The sequence below is a fragment of the Apodemus sylvaticus genome, chromosome 3 (genome assembly GCF_947179515.1).
Source record: "Apodemus sylvaticus chromosome 3, mApoSyl1.1, whole genome shotgun sequence".
In the NCBI taxonomy this organism is placed as follows: Eukaryota; Metazoa; Chordata; class Mammalia; order Rodentia; family Muridae; genus Apodemus; species Apodemus sylvaticus.
This window is the reverse complement of record NC_067474.1, coordinates 55,145,443-55,167,513: the sequence shown is the minus strand read 5'-3', so window position 1 is coordinate 55,167,513 and position 22,071 is coordinate 55,145,443. Positions and strand designations below refer to the sequence as shown.

General features: G+C 45.7%; 1 long non-coding RNA gene across 1 annotated transcript; it reads left to right on the top strand.

The window, feature by feature from the left end:
- The first annotated feature begins 17,383 nt into the window (after positions 1 to 17,383).
- LOC127679867 (uncharacterized) lies at positions 17,384 to 21,583 on the top strand. Its single transcript, XR_007976918.1, has 2 exons — positions 17,384 to 18,767; positions 21,387 to 21,583. It is a non-coding gene; the product is annotated as an uncharacterized LOC127679867 (long non-coding RNA).
- The last annotated feature ends 488 nt before the right edge of the window (positions 21,584 to 22,071 follow it).

Sequence of the window (22,071 nt, the reverse complement as noted above, 5' to 3'; positions counted from 1 at the left end):
AGTGCCATCTCTCCTGGAGCATCCTAAACCTTAACTCCCCTCCTCTGCTGGGCTAATATGAGCTAAGGCTCCTACAACCCTCACTGAGGAGTCTGATGCAGGGACTGTTAAGTTCCAGTGAGGTTAAAGTAACAATCGAATGAGAATCTTCGAGGACTTGGGATCAGTGTCCTAGGATGGGGTTGTCCTCCCAGGAGGCCGGCACGGACATCAGCAGAAAGCTGTTCTGGAAGAGAAGGGCAGACAGGGAATTTGGGGGAGATAGAATGTACTGATGCCTGCCAGGTGGTCTGTTGGGAAGGGAGTGAAGGCGAGGATAGGAAGGATGGGGGCGGAGGTGGAAAAGGAGGGAGTTGGGGATGGGGGTAAAGGCAGGGGTGGGAGTGGGGGTGGGGGCATTTGAAGGCTGGGGTAGGTGGGCATTTGAAAGTGGGGGGTAGGGTGGGAGTGAAGGAAAGGGTAGGGTGGGAGTCGAGGGGTGGGGGGCGGGGAGTCGGTTTGAGCGGGGTGGGAGTTTAGGGAAAGAGCTGGGACAGTAAACACCTTGACACCTCGCATGTCTTGTAGCAGAACTGAACTGGAAGGCAGGGGGTTATGTATTCTTCAGCTAACCTCCCGGTACACAAGGAAGAGCAGAAAACATTGAAGGTGGATCTGATGAGATGATAGAGATGTGAAGAGACGGCATCTCTCAGAGTCAGACTATGCTGTCTCTTTTGGTTAAACACTACAAAAATAAGCTAAAGCTAGCTTAAGTTTGGGGATTAATTATTCAAATTATTAGACTACCTGGGACTTTCAGCATCTATTTCCTTTTGCTGTTTTTAAGATTTATTGTTTTTTTAATGTGTTGACTATTTGTTTGCCCTTGTGTATGTGCACCATGTGGGTGCAGATGTTTCAGCAGCCAGAAGAGGGCCTGAGATCCCCTGAGACTAGAGGTACAGATGGCTGTGTATGGTCAGGTAGGAGCTGAGACACAAGCCCAGGTCCTCTGCAAAAGCAGTTAAGTGTTCTTAACTGCTAAGCCATCTCTCGTGCATCTGTTATTATTGTTCTATTTCATTTTGCTTTTTGAGGCAGACTCTCTTGTAGCCCAGGCTGATCTGAACTTAGTATGTAAGCCAGACTCGTTTTGAGCTCCTGTTCTTCCTGCCCATGTCTCCTAAGTGCTGGGGTTATAAACATGTACTGTCATGCCAAACTCAGAACCTATTTCATTCTTCTCCTTTGTTCCAAAGAATGGCTTCTTTACAGTCCACCTGCTACTTACACTTTAATATTTAATCACTCAGAGAGACTAAATTGTCTATCATAGTTCTTCTACTAGTTAGGTTCCAATCAGACAAGAGAAGCCATAAAGTAGTTAGGATAGGGAAACTTTTACCTAATAAATTATTAACTATACTATTGATCAGAGTAAGGAGGGATTGGCAAGTAAGAATGAGAACTCTGCAGAGTATAGGAAGAGTGTCTGTATTGAGTCACTGCCGGCCATGGGGCTGGGGAAGAGCATCCAAGACAGAATTCTCATGGCCAAGATCCAGGTCTTGCTGCAGCTTCTGTCTTAGATGCTCTCTCTACCCCTCTGTCTTGTTAGGGTTTCACTGCTGAGAACAGACACCATGGCTAAGGTACGTCTTACAAGGACAACATTTAATTGGGGCTGGCTTACAGGTTCAGAGTTCAGTCCATTATCATCAAGGTGGGAACATGGCAGCATCCAGGTAGTCAAGGTACAGGAGGAGCTGAGAGTTCTACATCTTTATCTGAGGGTTTTAGCAGAATACTGACCTCCAGGCACTAGGATGAGGATCTTAAAGCCCACACTCACAGTGACACACCTACTCCAACAGGGCCACACTTTCTCATAGAGCCACTCTCTGGGCCAAGCATATTAAAGCCAACACAGCCTCCCTCCCCACCTCCCTCCATTATCCTGACATGGTCCACTCAGCAGGCTCCTGTAGCTTGCAGTAGCTGGTTCCTGCAGAATAGACACCTTCTCTAGTATGTAGCCCTCATGGCAGAAGCAGCGCATTTGTACAATACAGATGGCTTCTCCAACACCTGCTTACTACAGCACATAGTGGTTAATATCATCCAAAGGCTGGTGGCTTCCTCTAATACCTTCCCTGTATCGTCTTACAGAAGGGTAAGTCTGGCAGGCACCTCCCAAGTACTTAGAAGATGGATTTCAAGTAAAATCAACTCCCGTGGAACTGTAGTTTGTCAGTTGTCAAACACTCAATGTGGCGAGGGTCTCAGGGGTGGACAGGGTTCCTGGCTAATGCACCAAATGTTAGGTCCAAAAGTACTGTATGGAGACCACCACTCACATATGCAACATGCAAGAGTGTTTTTATTTTTCAAAAGCAAGAAGCCTGCATGCAGGGGTTGGCCACTTATAAACGTGGTGACTCCAGACAAAGGGGCACAAGTCTTTTTATAGGGAACTAGGGGAACTTCAGCAAAGGTTAGGAAATCTAAAACTTCATTGATGGGTGCTGGGGAAGTTACATGTGTTAGGTTTTGATTGGTTGCTATGATAGTTTTACTATATTTGATGAGGCCTTGAGGAAATTCCAGGAACCAACTCAGTTCTGAGCTTTTTCTTTGTCAGAGCCATCAATGGTTAATATCCCATTTTCGGTAACTCCTTCTGAGGAGCCCAATCTGCTTCCCTGGGGAACTGAAACTTTTTTATTCCCAACGGGGTTTTATTTATTTTATTTATTTATTTACTCTTATTTTAGATGACCTCTCAAAACAAATTGCTGTCTCTAGTTCCTCAGGCTTCACCATGGTCTTCAAAAAACCAGCAAGGTGTTCTTCATTTCTTTTTACCCACACATGATGCTCACCAAGAAACCTTCTGAGTTTTCTTCCCCCAATCTCAGTACCATCTGGACAGCTTAGGCCCAGTAGCCATACAAAGCCATGCTGTCTAGATAGAAAGGGACGTCAAGTCTTCCCCCAAACCACTCATAACTAGTGCACTAGGAAAGCCATCTCTGACGCTGAAAATCCAAGATCTTGGTTTTGGTCTCAGGAACTCCATCGAGAGATTTCCTTGCAAGCTCTGAAGCCTCCACCCTACACAAAGCTGCTGACATAGTCCCCAGGAGAGAAGCCTGCAGGACACATAACTGGGTGTGGCTACAGCAGGTTCTGCTAATGTGTGTCTTCTGCTTGATGACGTTTTGAGCTGTTTCTATCCTTTACCTTTCTTCGCCCAGAGACATAATTATTGAGGTCTACCCTCCATCTCCAGGCATAGCTGTAGCCATTTTGTTCCATGCCTGCCAGATATTTCATATATGCCTGCCAGTCATTGACATAGAAAAATAACTTGACCCAGAGCAAGGCGATGCTGATCATATATTCTGTTACGTTCTGTATGAGATTTGTTAATCTTAAGAGATTCCACAGAGCTTTACGTAGGACCCATCAGATCAAAGGTCCATATGAACTGTTATGTCTAAAATGACTTGAGTCAGAGCCAATCACTGAGCAGCACTTCCTGCACCTGTGCATGAGCTCACTGTGGTTTTTGTGGATTTTTTTCCTTTATAAGCCCACACTGAGAAATGGTCTGGGTTGTAGCTCAGCTCCCAAATTCTGAGCTGTAGTCCTGATCAATCAGTCTTAAGGTGTGTGTTCAGTAAACCATCCTGTGTGACTGAGATCAGTGTTTGTGTGGTTTGTGGGACGACTCCTGGACCCCAACAATAATCACACTTTTGTGATTAGCACTGAGCTGGTGATTGGTGTTCATCTCTGTTGTCTTGTTTTTGTATTCCAAGTGATTCCCTTAGGGTTAAAAAAGCGGTAGACACCAGCCTCTCTCTCTCTTTCTCTCTCTCTTTTCTTTCTTCTTTCTCTCTCTCTCCTCTTTCTTTCTTTCTTTCTTTCTTTCTTTCTTTCTTTCTTTCTAAGACAGGATATGTGTCCCTTTCTATCTTATTTTCCTTATGTAGCTGAGGATTGCATTGAGTTTCCGATCTATGCACTTCCACCTCCCAAATTTGGGGATAACAGATGTGTTTCACTATCCCAGGTTTATGGACTACTGGGAATGGAACCCAGGGCTTTGTGTATGATATGCAAGGACTCTACCAAACTATCCAGTTTCCAGCCTACTCTTTCACTGGGAAAAGGTATGATAGAATATATATATATATATATATATATATATATATATATCCCAAATCCAACCCCCCCCAAAAAAAAGCCGGGAGGTGGTGACACACGCCTTTAATCCCAGCACTTGGGAGGCAGAGGCAGGTAGATTTCTGAGTTCGAGGCCAGCCTGGTCTACAGAGTGAGTTCCAGGACAGCCGGGGCTACACAGAGAAACCCTGTTTTGAAAAACATCAAACAAACACATTTTATAGATGTAGTATCCAGTGGTTTCAACTGAACTGTGCCTGTTTCATCCTGCTGGGCTGATTTAAACCACTTCAGGACATTCCGGCACACGTGAAGAAACTTTGTGTGCATATGGGCATTTGAGTGTGTATACTATACATTTATGCAAATGCAGACATATGGAATCTCCTTTTGCATTTCTTTAGCTGATATTGGGGCTAGGTGATCATGCTCAATTTGTTAATCTCTTGCCCTCTCTGAGAATTGTCTGCTGAGGTCCTTCACATTTAAGAAGTTTTGATCTCTGTGGAATTTCATCACTCAGAGTCTATATAAAACTCCCTTCAGACAGAGAGGGTCTCTGTCTTTATAGTTCCAGACCCTTTGGAATTTCCCTGCTGAATTCCAGTTTCTGTGATAGAGGGGGAGGACTCGGAGCACAGTAGCTTGGAGGAGACTGGGAGCACGTATGAGGAGTCTGAAAGCAAACCAGGTGAGCTCCACCTCCCTGGCGTTTCCTTCAAGAGAAGAGAGGAGCCTGGTCAGAACTCTACTCTGTTTCCTAACAGTTCCAAGGGTCTCTGTATTTTCTTATTTTTATTGTGATTCAATTTAGTCTCCAAATAAACTTTGCTACTTATTACGCCTAGCCACATTTTTAGAGAAAACATTCACTTAAAAAGTGATTTAAAAAAAAAAAGATTTATTTATTTTATGTATATGAGTATACTATTGCTCTCTTCAGACATACCAGAAGAGGGCATTGGATCTCATTACAGATGGCTGTGAGCCATCATGTGGATGCTAGGAATTGAACTCAGGTCCTCTGGAAGAGCAGTCGTGCTCTTAACCGTTGAGCCATCTCTCCAGCCCAAAGTGATTTTTTTTTGTTTGTTTGTTTTTGTTTTTTGGTTTTTTGAGACAGGGTTTCTCTGTGTAGCCCTGGCTGTCCTGGAACTCACTCTGTAGACCAGGCTGGCCTTGAACTCAGAAACCCGCCTGCCTCTACCTCCCAAGTGCTGGGATTATAGGCGTGCGCCACCACCGCCCTACAAAGTGATTTTTTTTTAATGTGATAAATTATCAAAGCAAGAATCTCACCATCCCCTGAGCCCTGAGGTTTCTCTGATTGTCTCAGAGAGCATGTGTGTCCTGTTGGTTGGTAGATAGCAAGCATTTGGTATAGTTGTGCTGGTGTATACAGATACACAGGAGGTGACAGCAGTTGTGTGTGCTGGAGCTAGACAATGACCAAAGCCAGGGCAGGGTAGTTACTGTTGGTCACCTGACATGATGGCCAGGACTGGGAAATAACTAAAGGAGTGAGCTAAGTGTCTACTTTCGTCTTATTGGTGCCACCAGAAACCTGGGTTAGGAGGCAAGATACTCAAAGGAAATTACAGAGACATGGGAAGGGAGAGAAATCTCTTTCACTGCCAGGCAGTGGTGGTACATACCCTTAATCCTAGCACTGTGGAGCCAAAGGCAGGCAGATCTCTGACTTTGCTGCCAGTTGGTCTACAGAGTGAATTCTAGGATAGCCAGGACCATACAGAGAAACCCTGTCTTGAAAAAACATACAAAAAAAAGAACCACTCAGGTTGCTGTGGGCAGCAATGTGAAATTGGGCCCCCATGCCTGCTACTGACAGTTCTGTGTATGTTGCTTCTGGTATCATCAACCATCTATTCATCTATTCATCTATCCACCTGTCTGTCTATCCATCTATCCACCCACACACTTACCCATGTGTGGCGGTTTGAATAGATATGGCCTCCATAGATTTATGTGTTTGAATGCTTAGCCATAGGCGGTGGGACATTAGGAGGTGTGGCCTTGTTGGAGGAAGCGTGTCACTGTGGAAGGGGGCTTTGAGGTCTTATATAACCTCAAGCTACATCCAATGTGGCACACAGTCTCCTCCTGCTGCCTTCTGATCAAGATGCAGAACTCTCAGTTCATTCTCCAGCACCATGTCTACCTGCACGCCGCCATGCTTTCTGGCATGATGATAATGGACTGAACCTCTGAAACTGTACGCCAGCCCCAATTAAATGTTTTTCTTTATAAGAGTTGCCATGGTCATGGTGTCTGTCCACAGCAACGAAACCCTAAGTAAGACAGCATGCATGAATGTATGTGTGCCTGAATTCCTATATTTCATCCATTCTTTGCATGATCCATCATCTTTCTATTTATTCTTTTGATACCTACAAAGGACCTGCTCTGTAGCATGCTGAGGACACTTTTTTTTAACTTAATTTAATTTTATTATTTTTTTGCAGCACAGTCTTCTATCTCCATGGCTATATGTAGCCAAGGAGATTCTTGTCCTTTTGATCTTCCTGGAGCCTTCCCAGCAGTAGGTTCATAGGCCTGGACTACAGTACTTGGTTTATGTGGTGGTGAGGATCAAACTCACGTCTTTACAAGTGGCAGAGCCCTCGACTGACATCTACAGGGCTCTAAATTCAATCTCTAGCATTTTTTTAAAAGGAAAGTTAAAATTGAAAGCAAGAAAACATAGTGTCCCACTAGCTGTTTGCTGAACGTATGCTGTATGAGATAGGGGTGGTAGTGCCGGCTACTTGAGATACTGAGGCAGGAGTATTGCTTGAGGCCAGGAGTAGGAGGCCAGCCTAAGAGACACAGTGTCATAGTGACTTTTTTTTTTTAAAGCTTGTATAAATGTCCCTTCCCTCAAAGGACTTATCTGAGCAAGCAGTCGAATCAATTTTGACGTTCATTCCTATACTTTCTTATCCGAGCATTTGTCACAGCTAGTTCTTACTTTTTCTCTTATATTTATTTAGTGTGTGTATATGTATGTGCATGTGTGGAGCTCGGAGGACCATGTGCAGGCGTTCTCTCCTTCCTGCTTTACACGGGTTCCATCTATGAGGCCTCTGTCACTGTATTGCTCATGGGACGTTTATTTGCTGAGTTTGTCTCTTCCAGTGGCCTGGAAGCTCTGAGGTGACAAAGTCTCAGTCCAATTTGCTGAATACTTAGCACTCAACACCCATTCCAAGTCTAGCACAAGGCATGTCCTCAGCTGACAGGAAATGAACACACTAACATAAACATCCGCCATATACAGGAATTCTAGGATTTTGTACTAAGTTAATGATTCTCTAAGCGTTTTCCTTGGGTTAGCAGCAGAGTCAACATCTGAGATCTCATTAGAAGTGAAAGTTCTTCGCTTCATTTAGATCAGAATCAGAAAATTGGTTTTGTTTTGTTTTAAACAGGGTCTCACTTTCTATGTAGACCAGGCTAGCCTCAAAGTTACAAAGACCTGCCTCCCAAAAGCTAGGATAAAATATGTGTTCTACCACACCTGGGCGGAACTGAAACTTGATATCAATGTCAGCAGTATGAGTTTTAACAAATCTTCTGGGTGATTCTGATATTCACGAATGTTTGGAAAGACTGTAGTGAACTAATAAATGATCATTATATTAAGTCTTAAACATCTATGGATTTTTGTTTTGTTTTGTTTTGAAGTCTGTGTAGCCCTGGCTGTTCTGGACTTCACTCTGTAGACCAGGCCTGCCTCTGCCTCCTAAGTGCTAGGATTAAAGGCGTGTGCCCACTATGCCCATCTGAGACTGGCTTTCAGCACAGAGGCAATAGCAGTTCTCTCTGGTTTGGAGAACACTTCTTGGAGAAAAGCTTCCAGGTACGTAGACAGAAGAGCAACTGAGACAGAAAACTATACATTCCAAAGCACAAAACAATACATCCATCCGAATATTGAGTGGGTCTGTTTGTAAGTAGCTCTGTGGTTAGTTAAGCCTGGCATGAGATGGAAATGTGGGCAGGGGTCTCGATGTCAGGTGTTAAACAGGGGGGGGGGGATGTGTATCTCATCCCCCCAACTCCAGGAGCATTTCTCCCTCATTTTCTCCTCCCACCTCTTTCTTCGTGGGTGAGACAGCCTAGCTGCTGGGCCAGTCCTACTCCACCTTCACCGGGTGGAGCCCATTGATGTCTGCTCTGCCTGGACATGCCTGGGCTGTAGCTTTGAAGCTTACTGGGGCCACCAGGATGCTGGGGAAAGGCCAGGATGCTGGGCTCTCCCAGGGAACTTTGCCAGGACACCCAGTAGTTGGTTGATAGGAAACTTCCAGGGCTTCAGAAACACAGTTCCTCTCCTTGGAGACGTCCAGATCTGGGAGAAAGTGACATCAGAGGCCAGGCTTCTCTGGACTACTCGGTGCTCCCCATCATGAGTACTACACACACACACACACACACACATGCACAGGCACACACACAGGCACTCACACATGCACACACACACACACACACATGCACGCACACGCACACGCACACGCACACGCACACGCACACACACATATCTAAACACAAACTAAATCTTACTAGTTTTTTTTTTTTTTAAAGAAAGAAGAGAAAGGCCATTAGAGTGTCAGTATTTGATTTGACTCTACCTCTTGTCTACTTTAGGACTGCACATGACCCTGAGCTTGTTTTAAAGATCGAGGGGTGGGCCATCCATGGTGGCACATACCTTTGATCTTGGCACTCAGGAGGCAGAAGCAAGCAGATCTGAGTAAGGCCAGCGTGGTCTCCACGATGAGTTCCAGGCGAGCCAGAATGAGACCTTGTCTCGAAAAAACAAAGATTGAGAGTCGTGTTTTGATGGGACTCCTGGGATTGGGACACGGGGTAGGGGGCACATGTGGACATGTTCCACAGGTGTGAGTTTATTTATTTTTAATCTTCTGGCTGTTGTGTTGATGGAACCCAGGGCCTGGTAGTCAAGCCCCCTTCACTGAGTCAAGCCCCCAACCAGAATTCCTTTTTGTGGCCCAGGCCTTCATGGAAGCTGCCATATTCCAGAGAATGGAGAGCTCGTGGAGGAAGAGCAGAGACGAAGGTAAACCCTGCCTAGACTCTTAGACCTGTGACTCTCACTCTCCCCACAGACCAAGGCTTTGAGGGATTAGCCACTAAAACCTGACAGTTTGATCCAGTGACTGGTCAACGCTAGGCTCCAGTGAGTACACTTATTCCTCCCAAGCTGGTAGATAAACTAGCACTCGAAGTCCTCACCGGGGCTCAGAGGCTCAGGGCACGTCCTCCCCACAGGTTCACAGTGCCATTCAGCTTCCACAGCTATGGTGTAAATCTGAGCCATTGCCATCTCCAGTTTTCTACAAGTGACTGGCCTTTGTCTGATTTTGCACTGTGAGGAACTGGGATGGCTTCCCCGCATGAGAAAGCTTTGACTGGAACAGCAGTTTTATAACAGAGTCAGAGGGAGGAGGTGTGAGCAGAGAGGAAAACAGATTAATCAGGAAAATAGGCTCCAGGCATGAGTAACAGCAGCAAGGGAAAGAGTTTCTAGGTTAAAAGAGAAACCAGGACACATGGAGCGGGCTTGCCTCCTCTCTGGTGCACGGACTGTGGTCTGCCTTGACGTCGTTTCCACAGATGTGCTGAGGCTGCTGACTGCATTGGTTCCAGACCTGGGATTCAGTTTTTTTTTTTTTTGTTTTTTTTTTTTTTGAGACAGGGTTTCTCTGTGTAGCCCTGGCTGTCCTGGAACTCACTCTGTAGACCAGGCTGGCCTCGAACTCAGAAATCTGCCTGCCTCTGCCTCCCAAGTGCTGGGATTACAGGCGTGCGCCACCACGCCCGGCTTCCTGGGATTCAGTTATAACTGAGCTCAGAGGTTGGAGGGATGGGGCAGAGGAGACCACCTAGATGCACGCGGGGGTCCTAAGAGGAGGGTTGAGGTAGATGGCTAGCAGGTGAGGGTAAGCCAGATAGCCCAGAATTCATGCTAGGTAGAAGGAGAAACCAGACTCTGGTCAGAGAGTCAGTCTCTGTCCTCCACATGTGTGCCATCTTCTCCTGCCCACCCCCTGCCTCCACACGGACACACACAGACACACACAAACACACACAGACACACACACAAGAAAGAATCCAGAGTGGAGGCAGTTAGAAGCAGCCCTCTGGCCTGAGCTGGAATCATGCTTCAGACTCAACTCTTTCAGAGAGAGAGAGAGAGATGTTTCCTGTTCCGGTTCTCCCACACTCCCTGTTTCTGAGTCCACACCAGCGTTTCAGAGCAGTGAAGGCCAAGGTCACCAGATGTGCTGCCACACTGGATAGTGTTGGATAACCCAGACCATCCTCTCACTGGATCTGTTCCTGGAAGCAGGAAAATGGCTGGATACCTGCCGTTCCCACAGGTCCTGAGGCTGGAAGTTGATTCTTTGCTTTCTCACAGGTCTCTTGCCCTCTGCCACCCAGTGTGCCTCAGCAAAGAGGGCCCCCACCAGATTTGAGTCTCTTGGACTTGGCCTTTCCAGACTCTAGGACTCTAAGAAAATTAATCTGTAGGCTTTATAAATGACTCAGTCCTAGGTACAGAGGGAAAGAAGCTTGCAGAACAGTCAATTATGCAAGTTCAATTATGTAGAGTCCAGACAGCAGCTATCTGCTGCCAAACGCCTCCGGCCCTTCTCTGGTGTTCTGCACTGTTTCCCATGCTCAGGGTCCGCTTCTCTGAAAGCATGAACATAGAATCTCTGCCCCAGGATCTGCCCTCCAGAGATTGGCCCAGAACAACCTTCCAAGAGCGTCTCTTTCCCTCAAACAGTTGTTCCTCCAGGAACAACTAAGGTTCTAGGAACACTCTGGAAATACCGTGTTGGCCACCTTTGCCAGTTCCAAGACTGAATCAGCCTTTTTCCATTTTTCTTTACATGTCTTCCTTTTCTGGCCTTCTCTGGTTTAATGACTAGGGTCACATTTGCCTGCCGCCTGTGTGATCTGGAGGTGTTGGGATGTAGCTCTGGAACCCCGTATTGTAAATCAAGCCAGTCTGGAACTTATACTGATCTTCCTGCCTCTGCCTTCTGAGTGCCAGGATTAGTGCAGCACTACCACTTCCTATCCTCCCACCCCCAGGGCCTCCTTAACCCAGGCTGGTTCTGAACTCACTGTGTAGTTGTGGGCGACCTCGACTTTCTCTTGCCTCAAGCCCCAGGGCTTTTGCCATCGCTAGTTTCTGGGTATCACTCTTGTCACCTTCCTCCTCTCCTCTGACAAGCCTCCCTCCTCTCCTCTGACATACCTCTGTCCCTTCCGCCCTCCTTCTCACCTGATTCACTAACAATTATTCATTGTTTGTTAAAGAAGCATTGTATGGAGGGAGAAGAGACTTGGCAGCTTGCTCACACCTGCAATCTCAGCACTTAGGATGGTGGGGCAGGGGGGTTGCCATGAGTTTCAGGCCAGCCTGGTCTACATAGTGAGGTTCAGAGAAGTCTGGGCTATAGAATGAGACCCTGTCTCAAAAGACAAACAAATAGGCCAGGTGGTGGCGGCGCACACCTTTAATCCCAGCCCTTGGGAGGCAGAGGCTGGTGGATCTCTGTGACTTCAGTCCAGCCTGGTCTACAGACTGAGTGCCAGGACAGTCAGGACTGTACAGAGAAAACCCCATCTCAAAAAAACCAAAAACAAACAAACCACAACAATGGAACTGGAGTAGGTTTAAAGGGACTTGGGGGGGGGGAAGATAACAAATACATACAAATAAAACATTACAAATGTGTTTTTATCATCTTTGGAGGCTAGTAGCCTGAAATCAAGCTGGGGAGGTAGGGTGAGGGGCTGGAGAAGTGGTTCATCGGTTAACAACACTGCCTGCTCCTCTAGAGGACCTGGCTTCTATTCCCAGTACCCATGTGGTTGCTCATAACTGTCTGTAACTTCAGTTTCAGGAGATTTAATTCCCTTTTCTAGTCTTAACAGTCACCAGGAACACAAACGTACACGCAGCCAAAACAGTCACACACATAAAATAAAAATTAAAATTAAAAAAAAAAGTAAAAGTCTCATGAGGGACCCTTCCATGGGGTGCCTAAGTCTTGGGTTGCACGGTAAGGGGGTGCAGGCTGAACACCAGCAGCCTCAGCTCCTGCTTGCCCGCTGCGAGCTGCCCCATGCTCCTGCCCTTCCTGCCACAATAGACTGTAACGGAAAACTGGATCAGAAAAGAAACTTCCATGTGCACATAGGTGTTAAAGGAAGGTCAACTCAAGTAGGAGCCAATGTAGTTTTTAGTGAATGGACATGCCTTTCCTATCTCTAAGAAGAAAAATGTAGACCAATAGAACCAAGGGCCAAAGTCACAGATACCCAGTGTGCAGGGTGTGGGAGGCAAACACCGTGGAGAAATGGGCTGCAGGGAGAGCCAGAGAGATGAGGGGCTTGTGGGGAAACCTGCTGAGAACACAGTGTGGCTGGTGGCTGTTTGTAGCACCGACAAATAAATGAACAATACTAATGTTCTGAGATACTTTGATGGACAGAATGAGCTGTTAAATAGTACCAAGGAGTAAACTAATGCTACAACGGATGGAACATTTTTTTTTCATTTTTTTATTCGATATATTCTTTATTTACATTTCAAATGATTTTCCCTTTCTTGGATTCCCCCCTCCCTGAAAGTCCCATAAGCCCTCTTCCCTCCCCCTGTTACCCAATCCAACCCTTCCCACTTACCTGTCCTGGTATTCCCCTACACTGCTGCACTGAGCTTTTCCAGGACCCGGGGCCACTCCTTTCTTCTTCTTGGGCACTATTTGATATGTGCATTATGTCTTGGGTATTCCAAGATTCTAGGCTAATATCCATTTATCAGTGAGTGCAATCCATGAGTGTTCTTTTGAGACTGGGTTGCCTCACTTAGGATGATGTTCTCCAGTTCCATGGAGAAAGAGGAACCCTCCTTCACTGCTGGTGGGGTTGCAAGCTGGTACAACCACTCTGGAAATCAGTCTGGTGGTTCCTCAGAAAACTGGGAATGATACTTCCAGAGGACCCCGCTATACCACTCCTGGGCATATACCCAGAGGATTCCCCAGCATGTAATAAGGAAACATGCTCCACTATGTTCATAGCAGCCCTATTTAGAATAGCCAGAAGCTGGAAAGAACCCAGATGTCCCTTAATGGAAGAATGGATACAGAAAATGTGGTATATATACACATAATGGAGTACTATCCAGCCATTAGAAACAATGAATTCATGAAATTCTTAGACAAATGGATGGAGCTGGGTGGAACATTAAAGATACACTATTGGCAGGGTTGGCCCCTTCTAACTCCTGGACACCCAGTCCTTTGCGTTTTTTCTGGCTCGAAGCATGTCACTCCAGTTTCTCCTTCCTCTGTCCCGTGGCTTCTCCTTGCGGTCTCTGTGTGTCTTCATGACCAGAACACTCCGACAGGCTCTCGTGTCAACTTAAAAGTAATTACATGTGTCACGACCTTATTTCCAAACAGTCACTGCCTGAGGTTTTGTGAGGTAGGAGCTCAACATGTCTTTTATTTTGGTGTACGTGGACAAAACTCAACCCACAACAGGGAGAAAATGATCTGATTTTACATCACGTTCAAGAGCTGCTTTGATCTAATTGGCCGTATTTTTGCTTGGAGGAGACACAAGCTGGCAAACCAGAAATAAAATTGTCTTCCAAGCATGTTTGTCAAACCAGAGTCCTTTCCATTCCCCTGTGTAGTATGCTAGTCACTTTACAAAACCGCATTGTCTTTCTGGCTGGAAGGAATGTGCATTCGTGATGTTTTTGGTTAGAACTAATGGCCTTGGAAAAGTGCTTCGCCATTTTAAACTCTTAGCTCCAGAACTATCCTGAGGCCCAGACAAGTATGATCCCGTTTCACTGACCCAGACAGAAAGGGTGGGAGGGGGTCCTGGGATTACTGAAGGAAAGTAGTGGAGCCAGGACTCCAACCCAAGTCTAGCCTCCAGTCCTGACACCAATGTTAAGAGACTTTCTCCTTTTCCCGGGTATTTAAAACACTACCTTTTAAATTAGTTAGACTCTCCTCAAACCCAGTGTAGTTAAAACACTAACATTCTTGAAGCTAAAAACTGAGAAGCAGGCACATTCCCAAAGGGAAACCTTTACAGATGTTTCCTCCAGAGAGAAGAAAGCACAATGTGTTGTCTACACTGCAAATGTCTGGTTTTGACCTTGGCTAAATTTTCTTCTCCAAGTAAGGAGAAAGAGGAGGGGAGGAGGCAGAGAAGGGAAAGGCAGCTAAGTATGAGAGGCAGATAAAGTCTGTGAGGCTGGTCCGGATGATTCCTCTGTGGATACCTCTAGGCCGTTAAGCCACCTCTAAAACTTCGCTTTGTTCTTCCAAATGATTGGAAGGAAAACGTTTTGTTCTTTATGAACCTGAGGCCTGTCTTTGGGCGAGGGAGGACTGAGATTTATGTTTGTGTCTTCTCAGTTGCCTTTAGGTCAAAATGACCACTGTGGCAAAGTGACACATCTTGGGAAGGTATGTGCTGCCTCTCACAGTAGACTCTCACGGCCTTGACTTTACTCGGTAATTTACTTAGTAATTCTAGACAAAATATTTTTGGAGGTGGAGGGGTGCTGGGCTGTCAACTCTGTTACAAAGTAGGTTAGTATTCTTTCACTGAGCTACCTACCCTCCAGTCTCTGTTCAATTTTTAATTTTAATTATTTTATTTTTTGAGACACCATCTCACTATGTAGCTTTAGCTGGCCTGGAGTTCCCTGTGTAGACCAAGCTGGCCTTAAACTCAGAGAGATCTGTCTACCTCTTGCCCCCTAAGTGCTGGGATTTAAAGTCATGTGCCACCATGCCTGGCTCACTGTAAAACAATTTGTGTGTGTGTGCGTAGGTGTTTTGTCTGTCTACCACTTGTATGACTTACGCCCGCATAGGCCAGGAAAGGGTGTTGGATCCCTTGGAACTAGAGTTACAGTTGGTTGTGAGTCAGCATGGGTGTGGGGAATTGAATCTGGGCCCTTTGGAAGAGCAGCCAGGGCTTTTGTTCACAGTGTCTTTTCTCCAGCTCCTCCCTTCAACTTTTAAATGTGTGTTCTTGTTTAGGAGGAGTAGAATGTACTAATGTCATATATATGATGAGTGTGTATGTGTGTGTGCAGTGTATATGTGCAAGCATGTGTACATACACATACATGTGATATATATATATATATATATATATATATATTTTTTTTTTTTTTTTTTTTTTTACAGCGAGAGAGTCTTGGATAAAGAGGGCCTGGTCTTGGGTATGATGTTCTCTTGCCTGGATGGGAGTACGTGTCACTTGGAGAGCTCACTGGAGTGACTCCCTATACAGCTGACTGATCAGATCATGTGCAGGAGGAAGAAGTGTGGTATCTTCAACACTCCAAATGCGGTTGCCTAATAAACTACTCCCAGGAATGGCCCCAGGCCCTCTTCCCTGTGCCCTCCGCTCTGGTCGGAGGCCTTAACTGTCTACTTTGTAGCTTTTTTTCTTTTTCTCAGCTGCTATCATTTTTTTCTGTATTTACTTTTGGTGCTAAATGTAGAACACTTCTCTTTCATAAACTCTTTCGCATGTCCCCTTCCTTCCAGCACTATAAATATCCACCTATGTCCTTTTACTATTTTTATGATTTCATGTTTTACATGAAAATCTTTATGCCATCTGGAATTTAGTCTAATGCTAGCCAGGACTGGACTCCAAATTAATTTCATTCCTAATGGCGAGGTTTTCGTGTGTGGGTTTCTTAAGTGTGACTCAATTCTCAGAGCTCCATAAACGTTTCAAAGTCAAGAACTGAGGAGCTAAACTGTAACTCAGCCAGCTCCTGATCTCTGTCCCACTGCTGCTCAGTCAGAGTCTCTGGCACCCTCTGTGCTGCTCCTGCTTCTCTGGGGAGAAGCTCTGGATGTTTGCACAGGAGGAGAGCTGAGGAGGAGATGAAGCTTAAACTCTCTGGAGAAGCCAAACACTCGCTGTGTTCCTGCCACCAGGCACCGCCTCCTTAGACATGAGACCCAGCCTTGCCAGCAGCATCCGTGGCCCTGGTGCCACTTCTTAACTGTATTTTCTTGCTTTAGTTCCCCAAGCCCTTTCTTCAGTGGTCCAGCTCTGAACCGTGACTGCTCACACACTCCCACCAGACACACAACTCTAGGGAAATGTATTTGACTTTATTTTTTGAGACAGGTTCTCTTATATCCTATAACTTAAAACGTGTTATATAGCCGAGGCTGGCTTTGAACACTCTTAAAATTCTTTTTTAAAATTATTTTATTTATTTTAATTTTATGTGTGTGAGTGTTTGCCTACATGTATGTCCATGCACCAAACACATGCAGTGGCTGTAGAGGCTAGAAGACAGGGCCTGATTCCCTGCAACTAGAGTTATAGAGGGTTGTGAGCCCCCACGGGAGTGATGGGAAGAGCGGCCAGTGATCTTAACTGGTGAGCCAACTCCAGCCCTGGATTTTTTGTCTTTTCTGAGACAAGGTTTCTCTGTGTAGCCCTGGCTGTCCTGGAACTCACTCTGTAGACCAGGCTGGCCTCGAACTCAGAAATCCACCTGTCTCTGCCTCCCAGAGTGCTGGGATTAAAGGCGTGCATGCGCCAACGAGGCCCAGCTGGCTTTGACTCTTAAGCCTTTGCTTCCACTTCCCAAGTGCTGGTATTACAGGTGTGGGCTCTCTAAACGTTAAACTCAACACACACTGTTTCATTTGATTTAAGAACAAAAACAGCAACAGAAAAACCCAGCTGGCATTATTGGTTCCATTTCTCAAATGATGAAACTGAGTTTCAGAGAGGGGGAAATGATTTACTTAAGGTCACGAAGAGGAAGCACCCCACCCCCACCCCCACCCCCGTTCAGAAGCCTAGGCGCAAAGGGTTAACTTTGGCAAGCAGAACCTCTCTGTTAGCTGGCTTCCTCTACTTTTTGAAGCTAGTTAGTGGGGTTGAGCGGGGTTTTCCATTAGAAACTGCTTTCTTTTTTAAGATTTATTTTAAATTTTGCATGTATGTGTGTGGCTGTGTGGTGTGGCTTTGCACACTTGACGCAGCTGCCAGCACAGTTCAGAAGAGGGTGTAAGGACCTGTGGAGCTGGAGTTCCAGGTGGCTGTGAGCGGCTGGGGAACAGACTCGGGAAGAGCAGTAAGCGCTGGAAGTCGGATCTCCCACCCTTTGATGTAGTTTCTTCTGCTTGCAATTGCCCGCCTCAGCCTTTTGACTCTAGGGCAATGGTTTTTCCTTACAAGCAACCTCCCATGTCCAGCTCCCTTGCCCTTGCCTCCTCCTGCCCTGAGAATTCCTCCAGGGCTCCGTCCCCCTCCAGGCTTCATGAAGGGAGAGAGGAACTCAACACCCTCCTGTTCTCCTTTGTCTGGACTCTCCAGGGTCTGGTGCGTGGCCTGTCGCCCATGCTTGTCTGTTTTAGTACACTTTGTATTACAAAGCACCAACGGCTGAGACTAACCATGCCACGGTTTGTTTAGTTCTTGAGGTTCAAGAACATGGTACCAGCATCTGCTTGGCTCGGGCCTTACAGCAGATGGTCCCTCAGCAATAGGAATGGGTAGGAACCATGGGGCACAAGGAGGAGGCCAGCCACACCTGTGGAATTGTTCTCAGGGCCTGTGATGTAGCTAGCATGAATATGGCCCTGGGTTCCAGCCCTGTTGACTCACTCCAAAGTAAGAAGGACCCAGGGAACCAGGGAAGGGGCCAACCTTGCTAACTTTTGTTGGGGCATGGGTGCCACATGCCTGTGTCCAGCACCAGGAAGCTGTAGCAGGAAGAATCCAAGTTCAAGTTCAGCTTTGGCTATGTAGCAAGACCTTGTCTCAAACCAATGGCTGTAGATGTGCTAAGTGATAGAACACTGGTCTAGCCTGCACAAGGCTCTGGGTTCCATCTCAGCACAAGGGACACTGCGTGGTGTGGGGTGTACAACTCTTTTCTCAGGGGAACTGATCTAGTCCCACTGAAGCATTTATCCCCACACCAGATGTCATCAGCTCCCTGCAGCCAGACTTAGGTTCTAGCAGGCTCTACCTAGTAAAGGTCCTGCTGCCTCATTGCTGTCAGACTAGAAAAGGGAATGAAGATTTCAGCCCATGATCCTCTGGGGCAAACCAAGGCATATATTAAATAAGTGTAAGAAGAAAAGCACTTGTGTATGTGTGCCTGTGTGTGTGCAAGTGTGTGTATAAATGATTGCAAGTGTGTGCCTGTGCCTCTGTGCGCATCGATCTATCGCTGTGAATCTCCACCTGAAGATAATGTAAGCTGTAGGAAGAAATATAAAGACGATCATTCCTGGGCTGCCAAAATGGCTGGCCAGGGAAAACTCTTGCCGCCAAGACTGAAGAACTGCGTTTGATCTCCAGAAACCACACAACAGAAGGAGAGTGCCAACTCTACAAGGCTGTCCTCTGAGCTCTGTGTGTGCCATACTCATGCCCACATGCACACGTGCACATTTGCATACATGCCCATGTGTACACATGCATACATGCACACATGCATACAGGTATGTAAAATAATAATTGTAATTTTGAAAGCCTAAAAATCCTTTGACTTGTATTTTAGTTTCCTCGGAAAGAATCTCTTGTTTTTAAAAAATAATTTTGTACTTTAAGAATTGAGTTTCTTTTTCTTTCTTGTGTGTGTGGTGTATGGCGTTGTTGGTGATAGAACCCAGCACTTCACAAATGACTATACTTTTCTACTACCAAGCCATTTCTCCAGCTGTTTCTCCTTTTTAGTATTTCATTTTGAGATAGGTTACCCAGGCTAGCCTGGAATAAACTCAGTAGCCCAGGATTGGCAAGCTCCTGCCTCAGCTTCTGAATAGCTAAGAATATAGGTTTTGTGCACAGTAGGTGGAACAAATACCTTCGTTTTCAAGCCAAGGGTCTTTGTTTTGTTTTATAGACAAAAGGGTCTCATGTTTTCCAGACCAGCTTTGCATTTGTAACCAAGATGACCTAACATTTAGGCTGCTCCGACCTCCACCTTCCAAGTGCTGGTTCCCTGAGCTCAGTTATATGCAGTGCTGGGTAGTGAACCTGGGGCTGTGTGAGTGGTGGGCAAGCCCTTAGTAATTGAGCCAATTTCCAATCCCAGGACACAGAGTCTAGCATCTCAGTCATCTTCATGTGTACAGGTGGTAGTGCTTAACATATTCACACCAATCTCCAAAGTCTGTATATCTTAAAAACCTAAAACTTTGTACTGATTAAACATAACTCTCAAGTTTTTTTCCTGACTGTGGCACCTGGTAACCATATCGCTTTGCATCTCAATGAATTTGACTCTTAAGTAACTCATAGAAGCGGACTCACATAGCATACCTTTAAAATGACTGGCTTATTTCAGTTCTCCCAATGTCCTCAGATTTTATTCATGTGTGGTCAATTTTTCTTCTTTTTAAAAGCCTGAAAAACATTCTATTTTGTTTAATTTTCAACTTTTTAATTAATTAATTTCTACTCTTTCGTTATTTCTGACTTAGTCATTTTGATCAGAGAACGCTTTTTTTTTTTTTTTAAATAAAAGCAAGTATTTAATTGGGGCCAGCTTACAGTGTCAGAGGTTTAGCCTGTTATCATCACAAAGGGAATGACACCATGCAGTCAGACTTGGTGCTGCACAGGAGCTAAGAGTTCCACATCTTGATTGGAAGGCAACCAGGAAAGACTGACTTCTAGGCAGCAGAGGAGATGGTCTCTTCTACAACGGGTGTAGCCTGAGCATCGGAGGACACCTCCAAAGCCCACCCCACGGTGACATGCCTCAGAGAAGGCTTTCTGGAACTTAGTCACTCTATGTAACCCTGGCTGTCCTGAAACTCAGATGTAGATTAGGCTGCCTTCAAATTCAGAGAGTCCCCCCACTTCAGCCTTCTGAGTGCTGGAACTAACAGTGTGTACCACCACACCTGCCTGACTGGGATGATTTGAGTTTTGAAATGGTGATTTTTAAGTGGTTTATGGGTACCTCCAAAGGAATATATTATTTATTGATTTTCAAGGTTTGTAGTTTGATATATTTCAATTTGATCTTTCTTGCTAATTAATAAATCATATAATCTATGTTTGCTTTTATTGTCTGATTTATTAATAAATCAGAGGCTGAGAGAGTTGAATTAAAATGACCTATTGTGAGGCAGTTGTGGCACACTTCTGTTCCCAGCACTTGGGGGCAGAGGCAGGGAGATTTCTGAGTCTGAGGCCAGCCTGGTCTATACAGCGAGTTCCAGGACAATCAGAGCTACACAGAGAAACCCTGTCTCAAAAGAACAAATCAAACCACACCCAAAAAGCCTTCTACCATTGGGCGTGGTGGCACCCGACTTTAACCTCGGCATACTGGAGGCAGGTGGATCTCTGTGAGTTTGAAGCCAGCGTGGTCTACAAAGTGAGTCTAGGACAGCCAGGGCTCTGTTGTACAAAGAAACCTGTCTCAAAAACCAAACAAAACAAAATCCCCTACTGTTGGGGCTGGAGAGACAACTCTGCAGTTAAGAGTGCATATCGATCTTCCGGAGGATCCAGGTTCAGTTCCTAGACCAGGCTGGGTAGCCCACAGTCTGACCCCTCTGGCTCCCATGGGCACCTGCTCTCACAGGAACAGACACATACACGCCACTAAATATAATAAAAACAAACTCCCTATGCCCAGTTGCATTTCTGTTCACACCTCCCTGTCTTTGCTGTCAATATTAGTTTATGAATTCTGATGCTATATTTTTTCATGCATAGGTGTTTATGACAGAGCTTCATTTAACAGTCAGCCCTTGTCATCATGAAGTCTTCTTTTGTGTCTTTTCTAGGTCGTGTGTAAGTGTGTGTGTGTGTGTGTGTGTGTGTTAACCTTGTCTGGTAATAATATTGCAACCCCTGTTTTACTCATTGTTTCTGTTTTAAGTGCAGCTTCTGTTTTTTTCTGTTTGTTTTTTATTTTTGTTTGTTTGTTTTATTTTTCACCTGAGGAACACTGTTGTACAAGTCTCTCTTGCACACTGTACTAGCTGGGTTTAGTTTGGGAACTTGCCACTGTCTCTCAAGACTGGGATTATTGGGTCAAAGGTAAAGGAAGCTCTTCTCAAGTCCTTGACCTCCTCAACCAAATAAATTGTTTTTTACAGGTTGCACGCACACTATCCTGACACCAGCTGTTTTGAAGTAAACCGTTTCTCCACCGCTGCCAGGATGGCTATTATGCCACCGGCTGCTTACATTTTTAATAGATGAAGATGGAGTCTCACTGTCCAGCCCCACCCCCACCCCAGCTTTGTCAATTTCCACTCCAAGTTAAGAGAGAAGAAAGATGATCTCAAAATGAGGTGCTCTGTTTTGGGTATCCATCCCAGTGAGTTTGATGCTCGGTGCTGATGTTTTTGATTCCTGGTTGCCATGGAGAAACCAGATCGACCTCTTCTCATAGGCTCTTCCACCTAACCTTTGGATTCTCCCAGGAGAAATCGCCACCGTCCCTTTATTTCTGATGGGAAACCCCAGGCTCCTGGCAGCCATGTTCCCAGCCCCGCAGTGAAGCCACTGCAAGGAGCCTGCTGGGTGGAGGGTGGGGGGGGCGGACAGCCACAGAAGGAAGAGAGTCAGGCCCCGCTAGAGTCTCTGATTGTGGCTGTCCAGAAATGTTATCTCCTGAACTAATACACAGCCATTTTTTCCCCATAAACTCACTTTGGGTTTCTGTCTCTTGCAACTGAGAAAGAGCATTTAGTATTGGTTCCTAAGGCACCTAAGGACTTTACACACCGCAGTCTCCCGTCAGACAGACAGCTCTCCAAAAACCTCAAAAAGCTCTCG